Raw genomic sequence first — 17387 nt, 5'->3', positions numbered from 1 at the left:
TTTATCAGTTAGCTAGACGGACATCACTGCATAATGAGTGGTATGGATAAATAAAGCATGCTGATCTTTGAAATATTAACTCGAATCCTATTCTGATGCAGATGCACTCACAAGTCCTACTGAGAGGAAACCCTCACCTAGTGGCATGTTGACGCTGGGCAATGTCATTTCCACATTTCCATTTCTTACAAATATTTACATATATACATCTGTCCATAGGTTAGCTAATCCTGTTTACTCAGTTAGCACATATCAAGTAATGCCAATCTTGAATTTTCCAATATGTAGACTGATCAATGGGGTCTATACTCAACTACAAACTAGATGAAACAATTTAGACACAAGTCTTTGTTCATCCCCTTGGGGTATACACTATCTAGCAAATTAATTCAAATAATTTCTCTATGTAACAGACGAGTGCTAAAGTCACTCCCCACCCCCCTTAGTGGGGTGTTTAACCACCTCCAATATTGTGAATTGAATCCATGCAATGTAATGTCTTTGTTCGTTGAAATGTCTCGCTGCAGGTGATTTAGCACTTTTACACCATACATTAGACTTGTTTTCAGTCCACCTCTCACGAGCTGTCCTTACTGTTTACCCTACATATAAAAGCCCACATGGACACTTGATGCGATAAATAACACCAGATGTCTCGCAGATAGCATAATCCTTTAAGGATATCTTCTTTCCTGTGTGGGGATGACAGATACTGTCCCCTTTTGTCACATTATTACAGTAGCTACACAAAAGGCAGGGGAATGTGCCTTTCTTTTGTGTACTCAAAACAGATTGTCTATCTTTTTGAGATCTCTCTGCCTATACCAGTTTATCCCTTAAATTCGCCCTTTGTTTTCAAGCCATCATCAGGGGTGTAGGTGGGTGAAATACAGCCGTAAGCAGTTTTGAAAATGGCATCTTAGGAATAGAAGATTGCTCCACATTTAGCTGGTGATACTCAAAATGTTGATCTTTGAGATAATCTCTATATCCCGTTTATATAAAGAGCTCCTTACCGATATATATCTAAAAGCTCTATTTCCAGTAAGGTCTTCCGTCTCAGGACAGAATAGTTATCCGGTTTTGTGAACAGAGTATCATTACACAGAATTTAAACACTCCTAGAAGAAGCATCTTCAGGCACTCAAATTAAGATACACTGACTACTCTGTGATACTATGCCTTGAGTTGTTTAAACTCAGGGTCACAGCAATACATCAATAAGAAGTGATACTAGATACTGAGTACTGGGACAAAGGAATAACATTTGGACTCAGTGTTATTTAAGCTGTATTGTCTTTACTGCATAAGGGATTTTCGCTTTGATGGTAGGATACTGCTATGAAGTTGAGGTATTAGCGCTACACAGATGACTTTTCTTGATGGAATAATAGACATTGTACTCATTAATCTCTCACACCAGTTGATGCTCTCTAGCAATTATTTCAAAATGTGCTGTATTTCTTTTATTGAATGTGACTTACCCATGGTTTCTAATGTCAGATTGTGCCTTTTCTAATCTCTAACTTCTGACTTGTAAGGCAAAATGCTTATAGACTTTTCATTTACATTGTTGTTTTACAGATCAACTTTGGATCAAGAAGAAGAGATAGTTATCTCGAAACGTGTCAGCTGTATAATTTGAACTTCATACATGCATTGATGAAATTGTCCACACAAGCCGTTTAATTTTGGACTTTGTATCTGCATTGACAAAACATTTTTCTCACAATAAATTACTCTTTTTTTTAATCAAATGAATAACCAGTGTGTTGTTGACATTCATAATTTATGAGAGTTCTAACTATTTTGAGCAAAAGTATGGTTAACCTTCTTAGGGCGGGACAGTAATAGTGTGCAGGGGACGTGAGGGTTCCCATTTTTGGATCCTCTTCTCTTCTCTACATGATTCTTTTGAGTCTCAACATCTGACTATAGTGAAGACTTTTGGTCATAGCTTTTGGATGAAAACACACGTAGTGTAGTAAATTCTTAACATCAGTCGATTTTTGATATATTGTGGTGATCACTCTACCCTCTACAATTGAAAGTTGAACATCCAAAAAATGTAGATCTGGTGTCCCTTTTTTTAAAGTAAAACTAATGTGAGAATGTACTTGATTGAAAGATTCAAAAAAGGTTATCAACTCCTGTTTAGACCCAATCCAAAAGCCAAAAATGTCATCAGATTGTCTTTTCCAAACCAATATCTTGCTTGACCACTCTGAATGTTCTAGTACAAAGGATTTCTCAAAGACATACATGAAGATATTGGCATATGCTGGGGCTATTGTTGACCCCATTGATGTTCCCGATGCCTGTGCATAGAATTTACCCTGATATCGAAAGTAGTTGTTGAACAAGATGATGTTAATTAACTCAATAATGAATTGCCTGTTGCCTCTCACTATTTCTGAATTCAAAAGCATCCACTCTATTACCTTGATTCCCTCATTAGGGGGGATGGACGTGTATAAGTTGCTCACATGAAGTGAGAACAGCAAACATTCTAGTGTCTGTGTCTCAATCTCATTTATGCACTTCAGAAAATCTGTGGTGTCCCTCAGATATGTAGGAATACTTGGACAAGTGGTTGTAAAATTCTGTCCACATAAATGGCTAAGGGATCAAAAATGCTCTCGGTCCCCACCACAATGGGTCTTAACGTTGGTCTTGACTGGTGTTTATGGATCTTCAGGAGCCCATAATAAATTGGGGTGATAGGGAATCGATTAATCAAGAAACTCCTAATTCTATCATTTATCCAATTACTTTCAAACACCTTGTCCACTATTATCTGTATCTAAATCTTCATTTCATTGATGGGATCGTGGTCCAATACAATGTATGTGGACTCATCCCTCAATAGTGTCAGGCAACTTTCGTTGTTGTATTATGAGTCCATAATGGTTATTGCACCTCCTTTTTCTGCTGGTTTGAGAGTTAAATGTTCATCCCTTGCTAGTCTCTTTATCGGTTTCAACTCAGAATTCGTCATGTTATAAGGATATTTCCTTTGGTAATTAAACTCCTTTAATTCTATCTCAATTTTTTTCTCAAAAATATTCAAAACAGAGTTTTGAATTTGACAGTCAAAATTGCTTTTAGGTCTCATTTCCAATTTTTCATAGGATCCAGAAGATTCCTACATAGGGGGTTGTATCTCCAAAAATATTTTCAATCGAATTTTACATAGAAGCCTATGTAGATTAATCTTCATGTCAAATAGGTTAGAATTATATGCTGGGACGAAGGAGAGTCCTCGGTTGAGGACTTCTAATTGTCCAACAGTCATAGATTTGCTAGATATATTAATCACTATGTTTTCTTTAGCTGCTATTTGTTTCTTTGACATGTTGGTCTTTTTGCCTCGCCTTGTTTTCCTCTTTTTTCTAAAAAAGGGGCCGTTTCTGGGTGGGTAAGTACAGTACTGGCCCATGGAATTGTTGAAAGAGCTATACCTTCAGGGGGTGTTAAATTACGTGTGAGCCTTCCTGGCCTCACATTGTCAACTGGAATTCTGTCCCCTACACTACTGTTGCTGCTATTATCTGAGCTTAACTGACCAGACTGTGGATTAGGAAATATATTATGATTTCTCTGTCCTGGGTACTCCTGCCAAGAATAAACAATATTATTCATGTAGTCGAAGGTATCCCGTTTGAATTTTCTCAATTTTCTTGGTTCTATATCCCGCTTGTAAGAAGCAAGTTTTGTATTAATATCCTCCAAAGTTGAGATATGTTTTAAACAAACTTAACTGTGTTTTTAATTCAGTAATTCCGTTCTCAATTGTCTTCAAGGATTTTGAAAGTTCTTCAATAGTGAGAAGAATTAAATCCAAGGAGCGCTTATTTAGAATTTGATCCCACTTCTTGACAAATTCTACACTGTCTTTACACAAAGTTGGTCCTAAATACACCCTTAAACCCCTTGGTATTTTCTGAGATTTATAGTACTCCACCAAGTAGTCGTGTGTAATTTTTGTGATATTTCCCGTCTAATCACTCTCTCTAATTTGAAAATCTATTTATCTGGGTCTTCCTTGCTGTCTGCAGTTTTTTTTACATGGCCAATTAAAGAGAGAATTCTGCGGGCCTCCTCAGATGAGAAGGCTAAGGTAGTTGCATGTTTCTCTGTCAAATCATTATTTTTTCAAAGATGACATTGTTCTACAATGTTCTTATGGGTGCTACCGTAAAACTGTGTCACACTGCAGAGCAGAGATAATATACATAAGACGAATAAATCTCAACCAGTGCACACCTGATCAATCTATAGAATGTCTATAACTAAGTCAACTGTTTAGTAATATGGGTTCAGCAGAGGAATCCCAGCCCTGACATGAAGCTGTAACAAAATATGAAATGTGTAGTGTCCAATCTATGGACACTCCGGTCCCCTGCACAACTTAGTGCTGATATATCAGCCAAATGTATAATTTCAATTAACAAAATTAGGGTTAATACAGACAATGTCCAATTATAAGAATTCCATTTGTATCTTTCAATTTTATTTATTCGTCATTCTTTTAGGATCAGCTCAAGGGGGATATCTCAAGGGCAACGTGCTCGCCTTGGAAGCAAGACGACACTGAGCAACACAGGTTCAATCCCCGGGTCCGCGCTTAGAAACCCCTGGGTGTTAAGTGCATTATAAATAACCAATCATATCATATCATATCATTCAAATAACAGTCAGTAGTTCTCAAAGGTCAGATCTTAGACTGGCTCGCCGACCACAACGGTGTGGCCGACATCAGCTCTAATACACCCAGACCTTGGACCGACCACCACCTACTGCACTTCTTCATACCAGCAAAAACAGGAGGGAACCCATACCCACCCACACCAGCCACAATGGCAAGATCAAAAAAACTGCTCACTGCAGACAGAATAATCCCTCTCCTGGAAACATCAGCACTTGCTCATTCTACCTCTAATTAATCGACAACACTCGACAACACTAGTTGAGATTTACAACAACACGCTAAAAGCTATAATAGAGGTCATAGCTCCACTGGAAAAGAAAAAAGCCAAAAGATACTCCATGCTAACTCCTGGTTCAAACAAGAACTCAAGGATGCACGTACTGCCAAAAGAGTAGCACTAACCTCCTGGCAGGATACCCCTGCCCCATCACAAGAGACACTTACCTCACTGTCGCTAAACAATATAAAAAGGCCATCTCTACAGCCAAAGCAGCCACTTACAATGCCAGAATCGAGAAAGCTAACTCACAATCTAAAGAGTTATTCGCCATCTACAATGAGCTTACTATCCCCACCACCTCTGCACAACCCACTGAAAAAAACTCCACATGGTGCAACAACATCCAACACGCCATGCTAAATAAAATCAAAACACTCAAAAACAAAATCAAAACTCAATTTGACAAACTGCCCAAAGCCAGCTCCTCACCAAAGCCGTCCAAGGACAAGCCAGACGGCAATGCTAAACATAGCAGAAATCCACCTAAATCCTTCACATTCAGAGAAGTAACTACTCCCGAAGTCCTCCAAATCATGAAGCACATCAAACCATCACTATGCAAAGGTGACATTTGCCCAGCCAACCTAAACAAAGATTGTGCCACAGCACTGGCCCCTTTTATCACCACCTTCATTAACGCCTCCTTCGCCACCAGCACCATCCCACCCACCCTCAAGGAAGCCTGGGTTCGGCACGTCCTAAAAAAAAACTCCCTCGACCCGGACTCCCCAAACAACTACCGCCCCATTACCACAGTGCCTTTTCTGTTGAAAATTCTAGATAAGGCTGCATATTTACAGATTCAATCTTATCTATAAACACACAACATCCTTGGAAAAAGACAATTGGGCTTCCGCCCCCACCACGGCACAGAGTCAGCCTTACTCGACCTCAAGAACCAACTACTTGAAGCCATGGCAAAACCTCACTCCTCCTACTCTTAGACCTCTCGGCGGCCTTTGACCTGGTTGACAACAAGATCCTCTGTAAACATCTTACTGACACAGCCCACTTCTCTAAAGAAGCCACCGCCTGGATCACCTCCTTCCTCAATGGTCGAGCTATGAGAGTCTTCTCGGACCAAGCATCTGCCCTACCATCACCCATCGAGTGTGGAGTCCCACAAGGCTCATGCACTTCCCCCACACTCTATAATCTATTCACCCTCCCCCTATTCCGCGACCTAGAAGATTTTGGCATTGGGCCTCATTAGGACCCAGGCGGTAAGGGGTTTACGGCGGCGTAAACAGCGCCGACCCTTAACGCCTGATTCCGAGGTCCCTTAGCGCCATGGAGGATTTAACACCTGCTTTTAGCAGGTGTTAAAATCCATGGCGCTAAGGGACCATGTTGTTAATTATGCCACCGTAATTTACGGTGGCGTAATTAACGCCTTCCCCACTCCCATTATGCCCTATGGGGCAAAAATGGGAATGGGGAAGGGTAAGTGGGGATTGGGGACTTACCGCCCCGCCAACCTCAGAATGGGGCGGTAAGTCCGCCAACCACCATGGCGTAAACGTAGTTTACGCCATGGTGGTAAAGGTACGACCCAGGCGGTAACTTACCGCCTGGGTCGTAATGAGGCCCATAGCCTTCACCAACTATGCCTACAACACACAAATTCTCATCCCCCTAACAGGCAACTATTACCATGACCTCAAAACCCTCCAAGACATATACGCCCGCATACAGGCTTAGATGGCGGCAAATGGCCTATGTCTAAATGGGGAAAAAACTGAAATACTACTGGTAGGCCCCAAAGAAACCCTAAAAAGACTTGACAACACATATAGCTCCTTCATCATTGAAGACACAGGGCCTCATTACACGGTATGCAGTAACCATGGCGCTATTAGAGCCATGTTTGCCGCTGGTATTTTACCGCGTCTGCCTTGGTGGATGGCGGAATTACCGCCCTACTCCAAGGTGAGCGGGGCGGTAATTCCCCATTCACCAACGCACTTCCCCATTCCCATTTTTGCCCCCATAGGGCTCAATGGGAATGGGGAAGGCGCTAATTACTGTACCGCAAATTGCGGTACCGTAATTAGCACCAAGGTCCCTTTGCGGGCCGGTTCCTTAACAACTGGTAAAATCAGCCGTTAAGGTCGGGTCCCGCAAAGGGACCTCGTAGTAAGGCGGTACGTTTTTACCAGTACCGGTGCCCTTTCCAGTACCGGTAAACCCTTACCGCCTACCGTGTAATGAGGCCCACAGTCATTACCACCTCGGCCTCAATGAAAACCCTAGGCGTCTATCTAGATTCCACCTTATCTATGGACAGGCAAGTCAGCGCTATCTCATCAGCAGCAGCTCTCACCTCTAAAATCATAAATGCTGTGAAACTCTACCTATCGCCAAAGAACCACCTCAACATTGCCAGATCTACAATAGGCACGAAACTAGACTACTGCAGTATCCTTCTCCTTGGCACGTCTACAAATAACATCAACCGATTGCAAATAGCACAAAACAATGACCTCAGCGCGGCACTCAGCATTACCAGGAGAGAGCACATCACCCAGGCAAGAAGAGACGCCCACTGCCTCCCAGTCAAAGAGCAGATAACATTCAAAGCTCTCACAATCACACGCAGATGCCTCGCCCAAACCGCACCAGCATACCTAGCAGAAAGAATACACCAAGCGCCAACCCACAGACCAAAATGCAACAAGTACTCACACCAACTTTCAGTCCCAGCTTTTAACAGAGTGAAAGCTGGCGGAACCAGCTTTGAAGTTCTAGCCCCTAAAGCATGGAACTCGGTACCGTCCAGTCTAAGAAGTGAAGAATCCCTCTCGACATTCAGAAAAACCCTGAAAAACAAAGTTGCTCAACTAAACTGTTCATTACTCTGTATTTCCTCCAACACTGTTCCTCTGTTACCACGGAACACCTGTTCGACAATGTTATATATACCTGCCTAGTAACCAATTTTGCTAACATGTACTAAGCTGAATATTCTGTAACGGCGCCACGATGCCTCCAGGCCGGTGGGCGCTTGATAAATCCAAATAAATAAAAAAATAAATAATAATGCGTTTTGGGTATGTATTCTCCTTCAGGAGCAGAGAACTGCAGATAAAAACACAGACAGACCAAGTCTCTTATATATGACTTTGCCTTATGTACATATTATTACATATCACCATTGAGATAGTTATACACCACATATTAACTTCATGTGGCTTAGAGGTGTACAGACAAAATCCTGTGGTATACTGTGAGCATGCCTCAAAAGATTGTAAATGTATGTGGAAAACCAAACATAAGTGAAAAAAGGAAACTGTTCTCTATACTATGCCACCAGTATATATAGAACCTACTAGTGTTTACCACCGACGTCCGTAAGAGGTGAGGCAGAACCATAGAGCCTACCTAGCCTATTTTTCCAGCCGGTCATGGTGTTAAGTAAAATCAAACTAAAAAAATGAAACAGTTGAACAAATGAACCTCCGCAGCAGTAACACCTAAGTAGCATTCAAAGATACAATGTTAATATAAAGTCAGAGCTCACCTGAGCCTTCAAGGAGGTTCCTGTAAACTCAGACTTTATAGTGCTGTAGAAGCTCTATCTCATAGTCCTCAATAATTCCAGCACACAGACAAGTTACCCGAGATGTAAACTCTACAACAACAAAAATGTAATACTGTTTAGAATTCCGACCGGAGCTAACTGGCCTTGCGCCGTCCAACTACTTGTGATGTCCACGTGACAAAGATCACGTGGGCAAGAGAATAAAGGTAAGCGAGAGCCCGCCAAATGGTAGTTCCCGCTCCAGTCACTGACTGTCCTGCGTCTGTGTCTTTTTTTTCCAGCCCCCGCACAGCGCACGTAGGCCCCGCTCCAGGCCCACACCACACTGGCGACGAGGTGGGATCCTTCCCGGATCGCCCGACAACACAAAAACAAAGAACAGCAGGTGACCGCGCTCCCCCGGCAGCACCAGACTCGCTGAGTTCCTCACGCCTGTCATTAAGGCCGGGAAGCGCGGAAAAGAAAATAAGAGTCCGCCGTCACAGACGTGAAAGTAAGTGTGCTGTGCACCGCTGCGCCCCACTCACACGGCAGGCACCCACGCCGGCAGCCATAATCAAGCCAGGCTAAACCCCAACGCTCACACGACAAGTGAGCAAAATGGCAGCACACGCTAGATCAAAAAGGCGCAGGGCACCACATGCAAAGACCTAACAGAGTGCATCCACTGGCACAGGCCCAGGCAGAGCTACAACCATGTCAAGCACAGGGGCCACACGACAGGCCCGCAATGCCATCCAAAGTCAAAAAGGGTGCCAAAATCGACCACCACTCACCAGCACCCGGTGTACCGCACAAGTGTTTCCACGAACACCCTGCAAGAACCACCACGCACCAGCACGCAGATAGCACCACAGTGCCCAAAGAGTACCTGAGCCACGCAGGAATCACGCCAGAGCCTACACATCAACAGCAGTCAACAGACTCTCTCACGCAGACCCAGCGACCACAAGCCAGGCCACACCCACCAGAAAGAGCATGTGCAAAGCGAAAGTCGACATGACAGACGGCATCACAATGCTACAGAGACAGCAGGGCTGCAACCCAGACACAAACACGTGGCTAGATACCACGCAAGGCACGTTCATGCAACCCTTCCAGCTGTTCGGGGCTCGAACCGGCCTCCGGTGGGAACTGTGGATACAACAGTTTGAACTATCCCTCCACACTCGCAAGATCACTGATGAAGAAATGAAGAGAGCATTCCTCATGCTCAACCTAGGCACAATGGCCCTCCTCATCTTCAACGCCTTACCAAACCGAGGCACTGACGACGACTATGCAACAGCCAAAGAAGGGCTCACTAGAAAATTCAAGCCAAAAGCCAGCCCGACTTTGAGAGGTTTAAAATGAGCCAGGCCAGACAACGCCCACAGGAGAACATAGATGACTTCCATAGCCGCCTGAGGGAAATGGCACTATCATGCGACTTCCCGAATGAAGAATTCTCGGTGGGGCAACAAGTCATACATGGGCTGTCCTCAGAGAAACTAAGATGCGCCATCCTTGCAGAGACAGACCTCCCGCTCGACACCATCCTGTCCATGGGATGGCTATGAGAGAGAACAGATGAGTATGTGACTGAAATGGAACAGGTCATAAGCTGCGTACCACTAGACACAGACCTTTCAAAAAACAACGCCTCGATGATCACTGCCCTGAGACAGCAGAAGCCACGGACAGGACCACCTAGCACAAGACCAAAGGACTGCATATGGTGCGGAGGACAACACAGCAGAAACGACCCATGACCGGCATATGGCACCACATGCCACAAATGTGGAAAAGAGAATCATTATGCGTCGGTGTGCTTGAGCTCCAGACAACCCAAAGACGCCACACACAGGAAGAATACCCCGCGACACAGAGACAACGCAGGAGCCCGAAAATCTCACACAAGGCACCCAGAGAGACCAGCTCGCCAACAGAGGAGACAGCCTGGTGGAACACGATACAGCAGAAGTGGGCGCACCCACGCCATAGATGGCGAAAACACAGATAGATCCAGTAGCGAAGAAGACCAATCCAGCAGAGAGCCATCCCCTGACCACAACAGGCAACCCCGTACCCACAGGAAGGAGAGAGCGCACATGATCTCAGCAATGAAACCAGGAAATAGCAACAATCATAGCGGAACCAGGTCACGACGATGCACCATACTGGTGGGAGACATACCCGTGACCATGTTGATAGACACAGGGGCCACCGTGAACATCATGCCTGTCTCCAGATTTGCCAAACTCGATCCCAAGCCGACGCTTCAACGATGCTCAGTTCTAATTTACGCCTACAGATGCAAAAAGCCTCTCCCTGTAGCAGGGTATTTCAAAACAACACTCTCGCACCGAGACATCAGCTGCAAGACACAAATTCACATTGCGGACACCGGGATAGAGACCTTGCTCAGTTGCACCACTGCTGAACGCCTAGAGGTCATCCAATTCAACCTCGCCATCCAGTCAGAGGACATCTAGCATCTGTTTAAGAAACACAAGAAACTCTTCACCAGCATTGGATGCCTCAAAGGCCGATCAGTGAAACTCCACACTGACCAGCCCGTTGAACCCAGGGCAGTAAGACACAGGAGAGTACCATTCCACATGAGGGCCGCTGTCGAAGCTGAACTCAGCAAATTGGAAGATCTCAAAATCATTGAGAAGACGTCGGGCCCACCCCATGGGTCTCCCCCCTGGTAGTCACAGCCAAACCTAAACAACCAAATACAGTTTGCACATGCATTGACATGTGTCTCCCCAATGGGGCGAGAAAGACATATCATGCCAACAATAGACAAACTGATCATCGATCTAACAGGCGCATCCATCTTCAGAAAGCTTGATTCAGATCCGCTTTGCCAAGGAATCACGTTACATTACCACCTTCTCCTCACACCTGGGCCTTCGACGATACCACCGCCTCAACTTCGGCATCTCCTCTGCAGCAGAACATTTTGAGAATGAGATACGCAGAGTGCTCCAGGATCTACCACGAGTGACCAACGTCAGCGATGTCATCCGGGCACAAGGAAAAACAAAAGCTGAACACAATCGCTGAACACACTCACGGCTAGCGGTGACACTCCAGCGACTAGAAGAATCCGGGCTCACACTCCACGCAGAGAAGTGTGAGTTTGCAAAGAAATCACTCAGTTTCTTTGTCTAGGTATTCAACGAGCATGGAATCTCCCCTGACCTCATGCAAAGTCATCGACATCAAAAGTGAGCAAGCCCCATCCACAGCATCAGAAGTCAGAAGTTTCCTAGGAATGGCCACCTACTGTGGTCGTTTCATTCCTGACCTAGCCACCACCGCTTCCCCCTTACGCAAACTCACAAAAGCAAAAGCTCTGTGGCAGTGAGGTGTCGAACAGGAACAGGCATTCAGGAAGATCAAAGACTCCCTTTCCAGTGACGCCACCATGGCATTCTTTGACATTAACCGTACCACGGAATTACTCGTCGACACCAGCCCTGGTGGGCTAGAGGCTGTGTTGACACAGAGAGACAGAGAAGGAACAGTCTTCACCATCGCGTTCACGAGCAGAGGACTCACACCAATGGAGAAAAACTACTCCCATATCGAAAAAGAGGCGTTGGCAATCATTTGGGGGTGCAAACATTTCCATGTATACATCTTGGGACACCCAGCGAAGGTGCTAACCAACCACAAGCCGCTCATCCCCATCTTCGGAGGCTCAGCACTACACCCCTCCCCCTGCCAGGATTGAGCGCTGGCTTCTACAAGTACAACAGTTCGGCCTAGATGTCCAATACCGGGCAGGCGCTGACAACCCAGCGAACTTCCTGTCCCGCCACCCCCACCCAGCCACCACGACTGAACACGAGGCAGCGAAAATCACAAAGGGACACGTCTGCCAGATAGTCAAATGTGCCAGGCCAAAAACCATGACACTGGAGGAGATACAATCAGAAACGGACAAAGACCCGTGCTTGCAACTAACAAAAACTGCTATCCTGTCAGGAGAGTGAAAGTCTTTCCTAACAGCCGTCACTCGAAGGATGGCCACTGCCCAGGAGCTCATACACGCACTTTTTGGGATATGCCATGAGTTGTCCATGTCAGTGGATGGCCTAATCCCAAAAGGACACAGAATTGTGCTACCAATGTCTCTACAAGAGAGGGCCCTCCAACTGGCGCACGAGGGGCACCAGGGTATCGTAAAAACACAGGCATTCCTCAAATCATGCTTATGGCTGCCCCAAATGCAGCGTGAAGTCATGGCCCTCACAGAAACCTGCTCCACATGCCTGTCCACACGCCGACCAGGACCGCCGGCGCCCATGCAATGCCCACCCCGGAGCAACCATAGGTAGGACTCCATCAGAATTGACTTTTGCACGATCGCAAATGAAACATACCTGCTCGTAGCAATCGACAAGCACACCAGGTATCCTGAGGTCAAACCTGTCTCTTCCACAGATGCCACGTCTGTCACCACGGCGCTAGCAAAAATGTTGCGACACATGGCATCCCATCCACGATCCGGAGTGACAACGAACCACCCTTTACAAGCAGGGTCTTCAGACGCTTCATGGACCTGGGAATACGCCACCATCATGTGACCCCATACTGGCCACAAGCCAACGGGGATGCCGAAAGATTCATGGTGTCCATTAACAAAACAGTCAGAATTGCCAAGGACAAAGGTCGCCCGGTGCTCCCAGAGCTCTACAGATTCCTAGGCGCATATCGGTTGACACACCACTCCGCAACGCGTGTCAGCCCAGCAACCATGATGTTCGGTGTCCCCATCCAAGGGAGCCTACCTCTACACCACTCCTGGAGACTGCCTCCAGTTGACCAAGTCAGAAGAGCAACACCCAAAGATCTCCAAATCAGGGACACAGTACTGGTGAGGACTAGAGCCCAGAAAGGAAAGATGTCACTCCCCTACGAGTCGGCACCGTGGACAGTCTCCCATCGAGAGCACAGCCTCGCGTCAGCCCCCGAGGGTACGAATCAGTAACCAGAAATGTCTCACACTTCCAGAAAGTTCCGCTGACCCTATGGGAAGAGGAGAAGGCAAACAGCAGCCCCACAGAGGACCAACTACCACAAGCAAGTAGCCCAAGGACGAAAGAAAGACTCGAAGGAGAATCAACCCAGAAGCCTCCAGACCAAAATGAAGAGGAGAGAAACATGGCTACACCCCAAACTCCCCACCGAGAACGAGGAGAACACTACGCACTCCGGAAATGACCAGTGTCATCCACGGGGCTAAAAGGCTACATCCTCAATGGCATCTACGTGCGCCCGAGAGGCTGAACCATGAACTAGCCCACCCATGTTTCAGTTATGATCACTTGAATATCGTTAATGGTTCACATGTTAAATGTTTATCTAAAGTTGATAATGGATGTGATGTCTACGTGACAGAGATCACGTGAGCAAGAGAATAAAGGTAAGCGAGAGCCTGCCAAACGGCAGTTCCCACTCCAGTCACTGACTGTCCTGCATCTGTGTCTGTTTGTTCCGGCCCCCGAGCAGCGCACGTAGGCCCCGCTCCAGGCCCACACCACACTACTGTGGTTCATATAAACCAAATTGTGGTGGTTCAACATAAATATCTATACTCTCTCCCACTCACCTTAGATCATTAGGTCAACAATGAATATTGCTGCCGATACTCTCATGTCCCAGTAACACCCGGGTTCCATTGCCGCATGTAGGGAAAATACTTCCTGGAATGATCACGTGAGCCGATGTGCGTCGCGTGAGTCTATAGTATTGGTCGTGTTCTCTGTCCTTACCAATGTGGCAGCCATTTTTAAACAAAATAATGCGATGTTAAATTTAAACTAAACTAGAGCACACTCTACATATTCTGCAACCAGTCCAATATAAATTGCACCAAATGTAAAGGTGAAATAAGTATTAAAATGTATTCAAAGGAAATCCATACGTTGGAGCACGAAACACAACCAGACTCTTACATTTCAAAATAGTATATCCAAATTGTAGTGCATGCACATAATGAAATGTAGAACAATATATCCCATATACTAGGTGATAATGGACTAGCTATTCCCTGGAGGGAAGGATATCCGGCTCACACGATGTAGGGGTCATAATCGCGATGCTCACAGTATACAGTACATTCTATCCATGTCATGATGAATTGACAATCACCTAAACATACTATACTGGTATACAATAAAAAGCATGCAAAGGGTCCTCTGAGATGCCCAATTCTTTACAAAGAGTCGTGCTGTTTGGCAATTTATCCGTTAAATACAAAGACAGTCATCACTGCATAATGAGTGTGGTATGGCTAAATAAAGCATGCTGATATTTGAAATATTAACTCGAATCCTATTATGATGCCGATGCACTCACAAGTCTTACTGAGAGGAAACCCTTACCTAGTGGCATGTTGATGCTGGGGAATGTCATTTCCACATTTCAATTTCTTACAAATATTGACATATATACATCTGTCCATAGGTTAGCTAATCCTGGTTACTCAGTTAGCATATATCAGGTAATGTCAATCTTGACTTTTCCAATATGTAGACTGATCAATGTGATCTATACTTGACTACAAACTAGATGAAACAATTTAGACAAAATTCACGTTCATCCCCTTGGGGTATACAGTATATAGCAAATGACTCCAAAACATTTCTCTCTGTAACATACAAGTGTTAAAGTCACCCTTCCCCCTCAGGGGGCATTTAACCACCTCGAATATTGTGAATTGCATCTATACAATTGAATGTCTTTGTTCATTGAAATCTCTCGCTACAGGTGGTTTAGCACTTTTACAACATACATTAGACTTGTGTTCAGTCCACCTCTCACGAGTTGTCCTCGCTGTTTGCCCTAAATATAAAATCCCACACGGACACTTGATGCTATAAATGACACCAGGTAGCATAATCGTATAAGCGTATCTTCTTTCCTGTGTGGGGATGAGAGCTACTCTTCCCATTTGTCACATTATTACAGTGGCTGGGGAATGTGCCTTTCTTTCGCATACTCAAAACAGATTATCTATCTTTTTGAGTTGTCTCTGCCCGTACTGGTTTATCCCTTAAATTCACCCCTCATTTACAAGCCATCATGGAGGTGTAGGAAACAGCTTGAGAAGTAAGGTATTTTATTGCAAAATGCACCAGTTCCTTTTAAATATGTTGCTAATTTGGAATCTCTGTCTTGAAAATGTTGAGATATATAGCCATGGTATCTCTGCACTCTGATGTCTAGGTTGTAATAACGACTCTTTAGAAACTTGTGCGGATCATAATATTGCCTCACCTAATCTCTTCGGGATATTCTCTTTTACTGAATCTTTTACTGAGATCTATACATTCCTTATTGAAAACCTCTTGGACTGAGATGATTCTTTTGAGTCTCAGCATCTGACAATAGGGAAGACCTTTGGTCACAGCTTTTGGATGAAAACTCGCATAGTGTAGTGAATTATTAACATCAGTCGGTTTGTGATATATTGTGGTGATCACTCTAGCATCTACAATTGAAAGCTGAACATCCAAAACATGTAGATCTGGTGTGCCTATTTCTAAAGTAAACTTAATGTGGGAATGTACTTCATTAAATATTCAAAAAAGGCTATCCACTCCTGTTTAGACCCACTCCAAATGCCAAAAATGTGTCACTATACCTTTTCCAAACCAATATCTTCCTTAACCAAGATTTTAGAACCACTCCAGCTGCCAACATTTTTGTCAATATACCTTTTCCAAACCAATATCTTGCTTGACCAAGAGTGGTCAAGCAAGATTTTGGTTTGGAAAAGGTATATTGACGTCATAAACAGGAGTTGATATCCTTTTTTGAATATTTAAATCAAGTCCATTGTGGAGGGCACAGGAGTGTCCATAGATTGGACACTACACGTTCCATGTTTTGTTACGGCTTCGTGTCAGGGCTGGTATTCCTCCCCTGTACCCATATATTTATTAAACAATTGACTTAGTTGTAGACATTCTATAGATTGATCAGGTGTACACTGATTGAGATGTATTCATCTAATGTATCTATGTTGCCAGTATCTGTATCCATTAATTACCTATTTTACTTTACTGGAACAACGAGACAGATAGAAGAACACCAATCACACTGTGACCTATTCTCCACTTTTTGTGTTTTTGACTGGTGGACGTTGTTCCAAAATAAACTGTGTTCATGTTCTATTGCCCAGGAATAAAACAGTGGGTGGATTTACATTAAAAGCACCTACACATGAGTGGGAAGCACACTGTTCTTCTGTCATGCACGTGGGCCATGACACAAGTCTCACTTGGTAAGGGTCTGCACATGCAATGGTAGAGGTATAACAAAAAAAATGTTGGATCTCTGTCTACAGCAGAGCTTGGAATTAATTAGTGGCGGTTGCATGAAGCACACATGTTAAGAGCTTGTAGGGGGCAGATGCGTATAGATAGTTGAGCATGTGGGTGGGATGGGCAGAATAAGAGGGTTCTTGCACATTTCAGAATTGATGACTTTGAAAGGTTTTTCACCTGCAACTTCTAGAAATTCTAGAGAAAGTGCTAAGGATATGGCATTTCGATGTCTGTTTGCTTTCAATTTATAATAGTCCCAGTGTAAAGAAATGTGCAGGCACAACGTTCTCCATATTTTTCACCAAAAATGAAATCAGATGCAGGAACGGGAAGTCCTGGCATTTTACTGTAGCATAACTAAAAAGCCACCCCAAATGTTTACCGAAAATATTTAACCCTTTACCCCCCCCCCCAGCCCTCACCCCTCTGCCCAAAATGCATTCACTATGAAGGTTTCCGTTATAAAATATTCGAGATATGTGCATTGACTATAACGGATTCGATATAAACACTGTATACCCATAA

At 44.5% G+C, this 17387-nt stretch overlaps 1 long non-coding RNA gene across 1 annotated transcript in view; it reads right to left on the bottom strand.

Annotated features, from left to right (window-relative positions):
* Positions 1-14227, bottom strand: part of LOC138467116 (uncharacterized) — a 410024-nt gene extending 395797 nt beyond the window's left edge. The window contains exon 1 of the long non-coding RNA XR_011268046.1: positions 14141-14227. This is a non-coding gene — a long non-coding RNA (uncharacterized lncRNA). The remainder of the gene's footprint in view (positions 1-14140) is intronic.
* Between the last annotated feature and the right edge of the window lie 3160 nt (positions 14228-17387).

The sequence above is a fragment of the Ambystoma mexicanum genome, chromosome 4q (genome assembly GCF_040938575.1).
Source record: "Ambystoma mexicanum isolate Mex_15411 chromosome 4q, UKY_AmexF1_1, whole genome shotgun sequence".
NCBI lineage: Eukaryota > Metazoa > Chordata > Amphibia > Caudata > Ambystomatidae > Ambystoma > Ambystoma mexicanum.
Note: the sequence above shows the minus strand (reverse complement) of the source record. Positions and strands in the feature narration are given on the sequence as shown.